The 14386-nt window shown below is 38.9% G+C and overlaps 1 protein-coding gene and 3 non-coding genes across 4 annotated transcripts in view; 3 read left to right on the forward strand and 1 right to left on the reverse strand.

Moving 5' to 3' along the window:
- LOC145657973 (uncharacterized) overlaps positions 1-14386 on the reverse strand; it is a 150785-nt gene that overhangs the window by 46253 nt on the left and 90146 nt on the right. The gene's annotated exons all lie outside the window — the stretch shown is intronic.
- On the forward strand, positions 8522-8594 carry trnaf-gaa (transfer RNA phenylalanine (anticodon GAA)). The gene has a single exon. It is a non-coding gene; the product is annotated as a tRNA-Phe (tRNA).
- On the forward strand, positions 10982-11054 carry trnaf-gaa (transfer RNA phenylalanine (anticodon GAA)). The gene has a single exon. It is a non-coding gene; the product is annotated as a tRNA-Phe (tRNA).
- Positions 13218-13290, forward strand: trnac-gca (transfer RNA cysteine (anticodon GCA)). The gene has a single exon. It is a non-coding gene; the product is annotated as a tRNA-Cys (tRNA).

Here is a 14386-nt window from a genome sequence, read left to right on the forward strand (position 1 = left end):
CTCTTTAATGTCCAGCCTTTTGAATCTAAAAATGGTACCAGGTTGAAATTGTAAAGCTTAAATATATAGCACAATGTATATATTTTTTTCCATATATATGTCATAAGATTCTGAAATTATTGTTACATCGATAGACCCAAAGTTAGTTTTTTCTGAAAGTAAAAAAGAAAATAGAGTAATATGACAATATATATAAAAACATTTTGAGACATTACGGGTTTCACCTTTTCCCCTGACCCCTATTTGCTGCTCACTTACACTTTACCCAAAGTGGGTTTATATCCTCTAAAAATACTGGAGGAGTTGTTCTGCTGAAACAAAAGAAATTCTGCTTATAAACCACTTTGCACTTGAACTATTTCTGAGACACACAATGACGCCCTGCCTAACATTTTCATTTATTTATTTATTTATTTATTTATTTATTTATTTATAGGACAAAAGATTGGACCTTTAAAAAAAAAAAATATATATATATATATGATTATGCTTTTCCTAGACAACTTACCAATGAATTAGTTTTGGTTTTAATTAAACATTTTTTATAGGACTATAATGAGGAAACTTGGAATTTTCCCTTTTAGAACATGAAAAAAATGCAGTTCTACTCAGTTTACAAAAACAAAAAACAAATCTGGCGCATAAAAACCCTTCAGTAATTACAGATCTACACTGTACCAAAGATTTGAATCATCTCTCATATTTTACTCACCACTCATTTTATTCATTCACAATGTATTCAGTGTAGATCTAAATAACATGACATAGTAAATATATTGTTAATTTTGTAATGGTTTGTCATACCAAGTATAACATTTTTTTATGTTTAAAATATAAAAAGTGCTGATCCACAAGGTCCATATTGATGCAAGATTATTGATGCCAGTTACTGTGGTTTGATTTATGGTTTTGTATATCAGGAATGTATGATTTTAAGACCAGCATTTTTTCTTTGGTTTATATTCAGCAGTCATGTGACATGTCTGGGTGAGGCAGATGAGTGAGCATGGACTGGTTTATTAAATAAACCAAAGACCAAGAACCAAAATGAAGTAAACTAAAGCAGAGTAAACAGTAGCTTAGTTTGAAATGTCAGATAGATGTGGCTAAGTGCACCTCCAATTTTAAGCTCTTTTTTGAATGAGTTGTATTTGTTCACTTTAACACTAATTATCTGAAATTATACAAATAGCATAATTATCATTCAAGAATCAAATTTAAGTAGACACTTGGGCCAAGACATATATTCACATCCAGGCTTATTTTTTCATCATTTAGGTTCCAATTGAGATCATCTAATACAAAAATGTTACAACAATGCCTTTTATTTTTGGGGTTTATAGTGTGTAATTGGATGCAGGAGATTCATTTTCAGTCATGCTATACTTCCTCTAGTTCTCTCTCTCTCTCTCTCTCTCTCTCTCATATATATATATATATATATATATATATATATATATATATATATATATATATATATATATATATATATATATATATATATATGTACACACACCATATATAGTATATATATTCTATTTATGGAATACACCAGTTGGAAAATGCTTGTGAAGTGATTTGATAACCCCCCCAACCCCTTTCACATTTTGGTCCATGGTGGGTGAGATTTGCTTTCACTCAAAGAAAATAACTCTTTATGGCTCAATAGAAACCACAGAAATATGAAATGAGGGTATTATTGCTCTAATCAATAGCCCTGCTACATGAGTAATGCGAATTTTATGGTAACTAAAGGCTTGCATAATTTGTGTTAGGTTACGAAGGAACCATTTAAAAGGACAGTCATGGTTGTTGTGGAAATTATCAAGAAAACATGGTGTATTCCATGTGGATTTCTGGCAAATGGTTGGATGTAGACTGAAAATCGGTAAGCAGATTATATTAGTCCTAAGAAATTTCATGTTGATAGATGTATTTTAAGAATATCTGATGCTATCAAGTAATTTATTTTATTATTCTAGAGGGCACATGTGTAGCAGGAGTTTAATCGCTGTAGGAGGCTAATGTGAAGTGCTGCGGATGGGGACATGCAGGGATAATTAGGAAAACAGAATGCAGGTTAAGACCAGGGCGTTACAGTGCCCATGTCCGAGTGGCCCACTGAGGGCCTTGAGTACCATGCTGAGGAAGGGTGAATGTGGTGGAAGGATGTGGCCACAGTATCACGCCACAGTATCTGAGTGGCTGAAACCCAGCTGCTCTCCTCAGGTCAGTACTCATTCTAGTCCACCTGATGATGCAATCATCCTGTGCGCAGCCTGGAGCTCAGTAAGGTGTTCACGGTGTAAGCAGGACTACCTTCTACATCTCTGAGGGTAGGCTAAGCAAACATGGAAAGGACTGAAATGATCATGCCAACACATGAAGGGATAACAAAATACAGTCACCCATAGGGCTGACCCTAAATGTGATGCCAATACCCAATCTCTTGGCTGCTATAGGAGGGTGTCTGCCTGACATAGGTCCACTTTTGTTTTGAAGGCAGTGATGCTGTAGTGAATGCAAACACAGGAGAGAGGGAGAATCCAAATGCAAGAGGTTTTATTGGGTTTGTGAAGCAGGCTTGAAGTGAATGGAGAGATTTCAGTAGGATCCTCAATGTAGCAAAGCAGGCAGGAGGGAGCTTGTCTGTACACTAGATAAGGCCAGTTCAGGGTTGCAAATGAGGGGCAGAGTCTGGGAGGTGTCCAAGGATCAGGCAGAAGACAGGCTCTAGAAAACAGACAATGTTCAGTAACCAGGAAATCTAACATAAACGAAAGGCTCAGTATGCATCATGCAGTCAGCAATACTTCACAATGAGAGTATGAGAGAGGAGAGTTTCAATAGGAGCCCTATGTACAGAAGAGAATAGGCAACAGGTGTATCTAGTTAGTATTCCAGTGAACCAGATCAGAGACTATGGAAAAAGGAGGCAGGAAGAGGTGGTGGGGGTGGCCGTGCTGGAACAGGCTTAGTTAATAGGATCAGTGACAGATGGCTGCACACAGACATTTACATTTTCATTTTTGACATTTAGCAGACGCTCTTATCCAGAGCAACATACACAAGTGCTTTGTAATTTACTTACAGAATATATCCACGTACAGTACAGTAGGATAGAATTAAACATACCAATGAACTAGAATACTGTAGAATACAGGGATGAATGCTGATACCTAGAAGTGCAAAATACATATGGTCTATCTTAAACAATGATAAGTGCTATCTAGCAATAATTGCCAGAGTTTGTTAAACAACATAAACATTGCCCTACAATAAGTACTAAATTAGTCAGTCAATAAGGGAGCAGTGTCAGTTGGCCTTTAAATATTCAGCAAATAGATGGGTCTTCAGTCTGCATTTAAAGACTGTAAGGGGTAAAAGAAGCAGAGGTAATATACAGCAAACAGCTGATAAGCATACAAATTCAACAAGGATCAGGCAAAGGAGTAATCCAAAAACAGGCATCAAAAGTATAAACCAGAATAGCAGACAAAGAATACGGTTGCTCAGAATCATAATGCAGGCAGACATCACCATGAGAGACTGGATAAACTGAGCTTATATAGTTGAACAAAGTGCGGTGATCCGGATCTGATCTGGGCTTGTGTAGTTTGTGCTTGGCTGAGTCCAAGTAGAAGACATGACAGCTAGGAAATGTATTATTGTAACTAGTTCATCAGATGAACGTGTGTAATCTAGTTAGCTACAAAGACCTGGTAGTATTCACGCTTGAAATTCTTTGAAGCTGTGGAAATGCATGCTGTAGGTATCTCATCACAAAGAGAGTGCCAGAGACAAGGGCTGCCTGATGTGAAATAGTTTAAATTGTATAGTGCTTGTTTAGCATGCCAGAAGCAGTGAGATTGATTTTCCAGAGCAAACTTTGTCAAGGTACCAGCTAGAGAGAAGGTTTAGGACCTAAAGGAGCACTGCCCCATACTGGGATAAAACCCATGACCTTGGCATTATTAGATCCATGTTGTAACTAACCTGAGCTAACCAACATTTTGATTGTTTGGCTTGAGCCCTGGTTGCAGGAATGAAAGGCTACTTTCCATGAAATGCTAGACATGGTGGGAACAAGGATGCATGCATCTTCCAATTAAGCATAGATGCCAGTTGACACCTACCATTCCCATCTCCACATGGTTAACCAGCAGTCAACTAATGAATTCAATTTCAAAAGCAGTTGCACACATCAAGTGCAAAGTTCATTGAAATTCATACCATCAATTACAGAGTGCTGTTACACCAGGAAACCTGTCACAGAAGCAAAGAAGGTAGTGACTCATTGTGTTTGAGCCATGGAATAAGGGAGACAAATCAAAGAACAGCCTCTCTGTCAGAGTCCAAAGAAAACTGGTTACGCTGACATGCTGAAACCTAGGGTCAAACAAAGGACCTTTAGATCTCCAGTTTAATGCTCTCCTAGCTGAGCTATTTCAGATACTGAAGTGCTGCACCTAGGTCCAAACAAATTTTTAGCTACCTATGTAGCACCAATTTACAGTATAGGACATGCGCTCAGATAGGCTCTACTGCTGTTAATTCTACAGACAGGTCATGCACTGAAGTGCACATTCAGCTTGTTCTGCTAGCTATGATACTAGAATACTCAAATTATTATATTGCAGCTTGTGATGGTCTGCCTGTCACATGCGTTATGCATGCCTCTCTTGATTTTGTCTTGTCCCGAATGAATTGTGCCGTGCATTTTCTCAGGCATACACACCTACATATGTTTGCACTACTCAAATACTTTAAAATGTATACTATGTGTGTCTCAAATTGTGCTGATATTTGATATTTGGCTGTTGAGTCTATATGCAATACATCCTCTGACAGTGGTATAATGCAGTTTATTGTGCTGCCCTGACTTGTGTAAATACATTTATTGTTGCCGTTGTGTGGAATGCTATTGCTCTGGACTATCTTGTTCCCTTCGACTGTGTGGTTCTGTAAAACAATGAAGGAATGACTGAATGAATGATTTAATTAATTAATTAATTAACACTTTATAGTCATCAAACATAGTACAATGAAATTCTGTGCTGCACTCTCAACATGAACCATATTAAAAGAGATACATGACAAACACAGACAAGCACATAATTAAATACAGCAGCAGACAGCAGTAGGGAGCAACAGTAAATACAAAAGTGCAATAATGTGAAAAATAGGTGCATGTGCAATGTGTGTCTCAGTGCGTAGGTTAGGTATGTACAGATGGGGTAATCGGGGGAAAAAGCTGTCTTTAGTCTATTGCTCTGAGTTTTTATTGTTTTATATCTCTATCCTGAAGGCAGAGGGACAAAAAGTCTGTGGCCTGGGTAGTTGGGATCTATGCTAATACTGCAGGCTAATGTTGCAGGCATTAGTGCAGATCCTGCAGGAGTTCAGGTCAGGGAGAGTGGTCATCTTGTGATCCCACAGTCCTGAGTTCAGATCAGGGAGCAAGCATCCCACAATCCCATAAATCCTTCATGTTTTGTGATCCACAGCTGTCAAATCATAGTCATATTACAGAGACAAATAATACTTTCACTGGTGCTTCTCTGGAAGTTTTCCAGTAACTGGGAGTAGAGTCCAGCCTGCTTAAGCTCCCTTGAGCTGCTGGGCCCTCATCAGCCAGTGGGATATGTACAGTGCCCAGGTAAGGTGGGCCATAATGTGGAGTCCCATGTACTTTATGTTGTCTACACACTCCGCTTCCTCACCTTATATGAATAATGGAGCATGCACTGTTCTTCTGTAATCCACAATGACCTCTTTAGTCTTGGTGGTGTTCAGAACAAGATTGTTGCATACGCACCCCCTGGCTGTGTGATGGATCTTCTCTCTGTAGTAGGTCTCATCATTATTCGCTATGAGACCTATTACTGTGGTCTCGTTTGCGAACTTCACAATGGTGTTGGAAGCATGGATGTGATGCAATCATGTGTAAAAAGGGTAAAGAGGATGGGGCTAAGCACGGAGCCCTACAGCAAACCTGTATTCTGAGTGAGAGGAGATGATGTATAGTCCCCTATTCTCACCACCTGTGTTTTATTGGTAAAAAATTCTCTAATCCGTGGATAGTTCCATACTGTAGGAGGAATAAATTTTAAAATAAATCCACAAAATATCAACAAATTACATCGTAACATATGTATTAGGATGTTTTAGGTGGCACAGAAACTTAAACTGCAATTTTTGGCAGGATATAAGTATGGCAAGAAAACTGCACACATCCCCTAAATCTGTCACTACACATACAGATACAACCCTCCATAAACCTTACTACTGTTAGGGTCCACACTAACAAGAATGTACTGCTAAAACAGGCAGATTACAGGCACACAACAATTTGCATAGTGCCAGCACTGTACTGCTGACATCACTCCTGATTGCTGCACTAAGACAGTGCAGACAGCAGCTAGAACACCTGCCAACAGATTAACTTTCAACATTTTGTAAACCGTACTTCAGCATTTTAGTGAGCGCTTTACAGATTAGAGATTTCTCAGATTGTGTATCATAAGCAGAGCTGTACTGAGGTGCTGAACAAAAGCAAATGATGATGGTAAATATCGATAAAATTGCAGACATTGTAAGAGACCATGACACCAACACACAGGATGAAATTTATTTCTGTGAACTGATTTATTTCATGAACATCCACAAGCTCATGCTAATAACAATTCTATGTAAGATGTATATTGTCAAAACAATAAAATGGTGCTAGTTAAAGGGCACCTACTATACCCCCTTCAAAACAAGTTAACACAGTTCCATGGGGTCTAAATAAAATGTCTGTGACATCCTTGGATTAAAATACCACAAGGATCAAGCAGCTCTGCACCCTTTTCTAAAATGCCTTGTTCATTGTCTGTTCCTTTAAATAATAATGAGCCACAGATTAATCTTTTTTTACTCAGAGAAAAGCAGCAGAAATAAAGACTACTATACCTTTGAGTTGCAGTTATTCTGACTAATTTCCTCCTTTACTAATATTTATTCCTGGCACTCTGCATGCTACATAATTTCTTAAATAGGTAATAAAATGAACAGTGAGAATTCAAACAGGAGCATTTCTGACCATGCTGTCTGTGCACTCTCAAAAAATGCCTCCTTTACCTGACCCGTCTTTTAAGTCTATCAAGAAATACAATTAGTATTTAATAGTTTATGCAATATCATACACCCAGCCAATTTCCAGACATTGCTCAGACCACATCCACCAATCACAGCACTTATTCTCTTAGCCCATCCCTATCACTCTGAATAATCACCTACACCCATCCCTTATTTATCTCCACTAAATTTAATCCCCACAAATGCCCAAGTTGTATGTATGGTCCTCTGATGCCAGTTAGAGATCTTGGTAATCCTGCTGCTTTCTTCACTGAATATTTTTTTATCCTTGCTTTGCCTTTTGCAAATAAAATAATTTCTTCATTTTGCCTTCATCCTGTTTTAGAATATCAAAGTAGATCAGTCAGACAACAATTTATTTACTATCATTAATATATTTAAGATAGCATTCAGCCTATGTTTCCTTCAGCATTCAGTGGAGTGGGATGTTAGTATTCTTGCCTATATGTGCGAGGGTTTGAGTCCATATCTGGGTGGAGTTTCCATACTCTGCTTGTGCTGCGCAGCATTACTCGGATTGTAGCGCAGCAGACTTTTAATCTGAGGGTGTAGGGTTCACGTGTAAGTGAAAACAGGATCTACTTTCTCATACCTTTTTGTTCGCTTCCTTTTGTACACACTACATACTGTGCCAAAGAGATGCTTGAATGAATCTTCAACATTCACACTTGTGCTGACTGTTAGCTAATGCATCAGGGAAGCAATTTTGGAACAAAAGCAGACTTTTACTCTGAGGGTGTAGGGTTCACATCCCTGTGCAAGTGAAAACATTGTTACTTTGCCACTAAAGTGTGCTTGTGAACTTGCATTGAATACCTCTTGATCAAATCAAGAATCAGGACCCTGCTAACTAAACTGACCTTTCACATTTCTATCCTTTCCCCCATCTGTGACAATGTGTGTTGGCTGTTATCCCAAGTTAGGCTAGCTATTTCTCTTAGCAAGGAGTAAATGTTAAGATCCTGCTTACTTTATAAAATCAAGACTTCTGAGCCTATCCTTTTTGACTTACTGAGATCATTCTGATAACAAGTTCAAACTTGTTTCCTGTGCCCTGTGTGCTTTGGTTTTTCTCGTTGGATTATTCTCTGCTTGGTTAAGGTAGGTTCTGAGTTTACTTACTTTTGCCTTAGATTCTGTAAAATTCAAGGCTAATTATCTGAACCTAGTTGTTAGTTGCTTGTTAGCTGTAATTACTCACTACAGGTGTAGTTTCGCCCTGTGCACCTCAAGGCATGACTGCGCCGTGAGGTCCTGCCGAGTGGTCCATGGATTTCACAGTGGTAAAGTCATTGTGTTCTGTGTGTATGCAATATTGTAAATGGGATTACATTTATTGGTAGCATTTTCATCGTAAGGAGGCAAATGCACATGCGGTCTAGCCGAAATAGCTCAGCTGGGAGAGCGTTAGACTGAAGATCTAAAGGTCCCTGGTTCAATCCCGGGTTTCGGCAACTGTGCGGTACTGATTTCCTCTTCCGATGGTGTGCTTTTTTTTATGTGTACTTCATAAACCTTTACGTTCTTTTACTAAAAAATGATTGCGACGTTGCTGTTTTTATGCAATCGGAAGTGTACTTCATAAACCTTTACCTTCTTTTACTAAAAAATGATTGCGACGTTGCTGTTTTTATGCTATCAGAAGTTTTCATGGCGTAATAGCACTAAAGACTTTGTATTCAGTGACCCTATTTAAAATTTCCTGAAACTTGCAATATCTTATCATATGTTTCATCACTGCACATAGAGGCGCTTGAAGAGTGGCTTCTGCACAAACGCTTTTGAAATGTAGCTCATTAGTTGTAAGCTGGACAAGGGAAGGGTCGGCGTCAACTTGCATGTATGCTTGGTACAATATTATAGGAATCCTGTTTCACAGCACTCCTATGTTTTCATGGAATGGGGCCTACTTCAGCTAGCTTTGGCTCATGGACAGGCTTTGTTCTACCTAAACAGGTGATGTAAAGAAGTCATTTGCTTCCTAAAGTTCTTGAAAATCACACTCTACCAAGAGGCATCGCATAATGGCAAAAAAACAAAACATTGTACACTAAATACAGCAACCAACATACTTATCCTTAATGTGTACCACTGCAGAAGAGATGCACTGTAGATTTTGAATTCTAAAGACATTGAGCATCATACTTATCCTTAACGTGTAACACTGCAGAAGAGACGTACTGGAGAATGCGGACAATGATCCCACTACCTCTCTCATTGCATAATGTGAAAACACCTTCCAAAATATTGTATTCTAACAACAGTGAGCAACACACTCATCCGAAGAGTGTATCAATGCTGCTAAGACACACTGGAGAAGGTAGACATCCATGCCACTAACTGTCGCATGTTAAGCAAGCGCTCTACCACTTGAGCCAAGAAGAATGAAAGAGGTTTTATTGGAGTCACATTCAAAGAGTCACATTTAGAATCTCAAGATAGGTTCACAAACGAAAGTTTATTTATTTTATTAACCAATTTCCAAAGCTATTTTCACCTCTACTATACAATATTTGATATTATATAATATATACAATATGTCTATTGTGGTCAATCCCAATTATTTGAGCACTAAGCTAGAACTGTTCACTGCCATCAAAATTATTTTGACTTCCTATTAAAAGTTTCCTCTTATCCAGCCCAGAAACATTCAAATGAATAGATTCATTTGTGAACTTATGTTAAGTCCACAAGAGGGCAAGTGTAGTTTTCAGAGTGAATAAGGCCTATCCCATTTCTGGGGTGCATGAGACTCTATTAAGACTCTTCTATGACTGCATGCACCTATCAATGCAGCTGTAAATACTGCTTCCTTCCTGCATGCTCCCTGCCTCCTTCCCTGCCTGACACTGACACTCAACATAAATGCAGTTAACATGTTTTGATTCATAAAAGACATTCTGCTGGTGATTTAGAAAGTGCTTTCAATCTAGAGTATCTGTTAAATTATAGCAGCTTCTCCTACCCAAAGCAGGTGATTATAAGGGTTAAAGCCTCAGGAGCATTATTTTACATTTAGGAAACCCTACAAACTTGCGAATGAACCTGACATTGCAGTCAACCAGTTTCCTTTGTACAGGTGATGAGGAATGAGCTGTTGATTTTGGTGTGTTTTCACCCTCAAAATTGATGTCAGTTTGGTGTGTTTACACCCTCATGCCGGACCACCAATGCCAATTCAACATGTATTACAAGCTCAAAATATGACTGATGAGGACTAACTAGGCTCAACGTTGTGGAACACTCCACACTGATGATGGGCATTAGGCAGTCACCAACACTCTCCAATGGCGTGATGGTATGGGAGAGTTATTTTCTTTTGTGCAGGCAGTGTGTTTAACTTCCCATGTTAAAAGCATAAGTTCTCATTTTCCATTTGAATACCCCAACATTAAACAAGCAATATGGGACACACACACACACACACACACACACACACACACACACACACACACACACACACACACCCACACAAGCCCTTCTTTCACACAAGTTCAAACTTGTTTCCTGTGCCCTGTGTGCTTTGGGTTTTCTCGTTGGATTATTCTCTGCCTGGTTAAGGTAGGTTCTGAGTTTACTTACTTTTGCCTTAGATTCTGTAAAATTCAAGGCTAATTATCTGAACCTAGTTGTTAGTTGCTTGTTAGCTGTAATTACTCACTACAGGTGTAGTTTCGCCCTGTGCACCTCAAGGCATGACTGCGCCGTGAGGTTCTGCCGAGTGGTCCATGGATTTCACAGTGGTAAAGTCATTGTGTTCTGTGTGTATGCAATATTGTAAATGGGATTACATTTATTGGTAGCATTTTCATCGTAAGGAGGCAAATGCACATGCGGTCTAGCAGAAATAGCTCAGCTGGGAGAGCGTTAGACTGAAGATCTAAAGGTCCCTGGTTCAATCCCGGGTTTCGGCAACTGTGCGGTACTGATTTCCTCTTCCGATGGTGTGCTTTTTTTTATGTGTACTTCATAAACCTTTACGTTCTTTTACTAAAAAATGATTGCGACGTTGCTGTTTTTATGCAATCGGAAGTGTACTTCATAAACCTTTACCTTCTTTTACTAAAAAATGATTGCGACGTTGCTGTTTTTATGCTATCGGAAGTATTCATGGCGTAATAGCACTAAAGACTTTGAATTCAGTGACCCTATTTAAAATTTCCTGAAACTTGCAATATCTTATCATATGTTTCATCACTGCACATAGAGGCGCTTGAAGAGTGGCTTCTGCACAAACGCTTTTGAAATGTAGCTCATTAGTTGTAAGCTGGACAAGGGAAGGGTCGGCGTCAACTTGCATGTATGCTTGGTACAATATTATAGGAATCCTGTTTCACACCACTCCTATGTTTTCATGGAATGGGGCCTACTTCAGCTAGCTTTGGCTCATGGACAGGCTTTGTTCTACCTAAACAGGTGATGTAAAGAAGTCATTTGCTTCCTAAAGTTCTTGAAAATCACACTCTACCAAGAGGCATCGCATAATGGCAAAAAAACAAAACATTGTACACTAAATACAGCAACCAACATACTTATCCTTAATGTGTACCACTGCAGAAGAGATGCACTGTAGATTTTGAATTCTAAAGACATTGAGCATCATACTTATCCTTAACGTGTAACACTGCAGAAGAGACGTACTGGAGAATGCGGACAATGATCCCACTACCTCTCTCATTGCATAATGTGAAAACACCTTCCAAAATATTGTATTCTAACAACAGTGAGCAACACACTCATCCGAAGAGTGTATCAATGCTGCTAAGACACACTGGAGAAGGCAGACATCCATGCCACTAACTGTCGCATGTTAAGCAAGCGCGCTACCACTTGAGCCAAGAAGAATGAAAGAGGTTTTATTGGAGTCACATTCAAAGAGTCACATTTAGAATCTCAAGATAGGTTCACAAACGAAAGTTTATTTATTTTATTAACCAATTTCCAAAGCTATTTTCACCTCTGCTATACAACATATGATATTATATAATATATACAATATGTCTATTGTGGTCAATCCCAATTATTTGAGCACTAAGCTAGAACTGTTCACTGCCATCAAAATTATTTTGACTTCCTATTAAAAGTTTCCTCTTATCCAGCCCAGAAACATTCAAATGAATAGATTCATTTGTGAACTTATGTTAAGTCCACAAGAGGGCAAGTGTAGTTTTCAGAGTGAATAAGGCCTATCCCATTTCTGGGGTGCATGAGACTCTATTAAGACTCTTCTATGACTGCATGCACCTATCAATGCAGCTGTAAATACTGCTTCCTTCCTTCATGCTCCCTGCCTCCTTCCCTGCCTGACACTGACACTCAACATAAATGCAGTTAACATGTTTTGATTCATAAAAGACATTCTGCTGGTGATTTAGAAAGTGCTTTCAATCTAGAGTATCTGTTAAATTATAGCAGCTTCTCCTACCCAAAGCAGGTGATTATAAGGGTTAAAGCCTCAGGAGCATTATTTTACATTTAGGAAACCCTACAAACTTGCGAATGAACCTGACATTGCAGTCAACCAGTTTCCTTTGTACAGGTGATGAGGAATGAGCTGTTGATTTTGGTGTGTTTTCACCCTCAAAATTGATGTCAGTTTGGTGTGTTTACACCCTCATGCCGGACCACCAATGCCAATTCAACATGTATTACAAGCTCAAAATATGACTGATGAGGACTAACTAGGCTCAACGTTGTGGAACACTCCACACTGATGATGGGCATTAGGCAGTCACCAACACTCTCCAATGGCGTGATGGTATGGGAGAGTTATTTTCTTTTGTGCAGGCAGTGTGTTTAACTTCCCATGTTAAAAGCATAAGTTCTCAATTTCCATTTGAATACCCCAACATTAAACAGCAATATGGGACACACACACACACACACACACACACACACACACACACACACGCACACACACACACACACACACACACACACACACACACACACACACACACACACACACACACAAGCCCTTCTTTCACACAAGTTCAAACTTGTTTCCTGTGCCCTGTGTGCTTTGGTTTTTCTCGTTGGATTATTCTCTGCTTGGAGGCAAATGCAGATGAGGTCTAGCCGAAATAGCTCAGCTGGGAGAGCGTTAGACTGCAGATCTAAAGGTCCCTGGTTCAATCCTGGGTTTCGGCAACTGTGCGGTGCTGATTTCCTCTTCCGATGGTGTGCTTTTTTTTATGTGTACTTCATAAACCTTTACGTTCTTTTACTAAAAAATGATTGCGACGTTGCTGTTTTTATGCAATCGGAAGTGTACTTCATAAAACTTTACCTTCTTTTACTAAAAAATGATTGCGACGTTGCTGTTTTTATGCTATCGGAAGTATTCATGGCGTAATAGCACTAAAGACTTTGTATTCAGTGACCCTATTTAAAATTTCCTGAAACTTGCAATATCTTATCATATGTTTCATCACTGCACATAGAGGCGCTTGAAGAGTGGCTTCTGCACAAACGCTTTTGAAATGTAGCTCATTAGTTGTAAGCTGGACAAGGGAAGGGTCGGCGTCAACTTGCATGTATGCTTGGTACAATATTATAGGAATCCTGTTTCACACCACTCCTATGTTTTCATGGAATGGGGCCTACTTCAGCTAGCTTTGGCTCATGGACAGGCTTTGTTCTACCTAAACAGGTGATGTAAAGAAGTCATTTGCTTCCTAAAGTTCTTGAAAATCACACTCTACCAAGAGGCATCGCATAATGGCAAAAAAACAAAACATTGTACACTAAATACAGCAACCAACATACTTATCCTTAATGTGTACCACTGCAGAAGAGATGCACTGTAGATTTTGAATTCTAAAGACATTGAGCATCATACTTATCCTTAACGTGTAACACTGCAGAAGAGACGTACTGGAGAATGCGGACAATGATCCCACTACCTCTCTCATTGCATAATGTGAAAACACCTTCCAAAATATTGTATTCTAACAACAGTGAGCAACACACTCATCCGAAGAGTGTATCAATGCTGCTAAGACACACTGGAGAAGGTAGACATCCATGCCACTAACTGTCGCATGTTAAGCAAGCGCTCTACCACTTGAGCCAAGAAGAATGAAAGAGGTTTTATTGGAGTCACATTCAAAGAGTCACATTTAGAATCTCAAGATAGGTTCACAAACGAAAGTTTATTTATTTTATTAACCAATTTCCAAAGCTATTTTCACCTCTACTATACAATATTTGATATTATATAATATATACAATATGTCTATTGTGG

This window comes from Electrophorus electricus, chromosome 5, assembly GCF_041902795.1.
Source record: "Electrophorus electricus isolate QZ-2024a chromosome 5, ASM4190279v1, whole genome shotgun sequence".
In the NCBI taxonomy this organism is placed as follows: Eukaryota; Metazoa; Chordata; class Actinopteri; order Gymnotiformes; family Gymnotidae; genus Electrophorus; species Electrophorus electricus.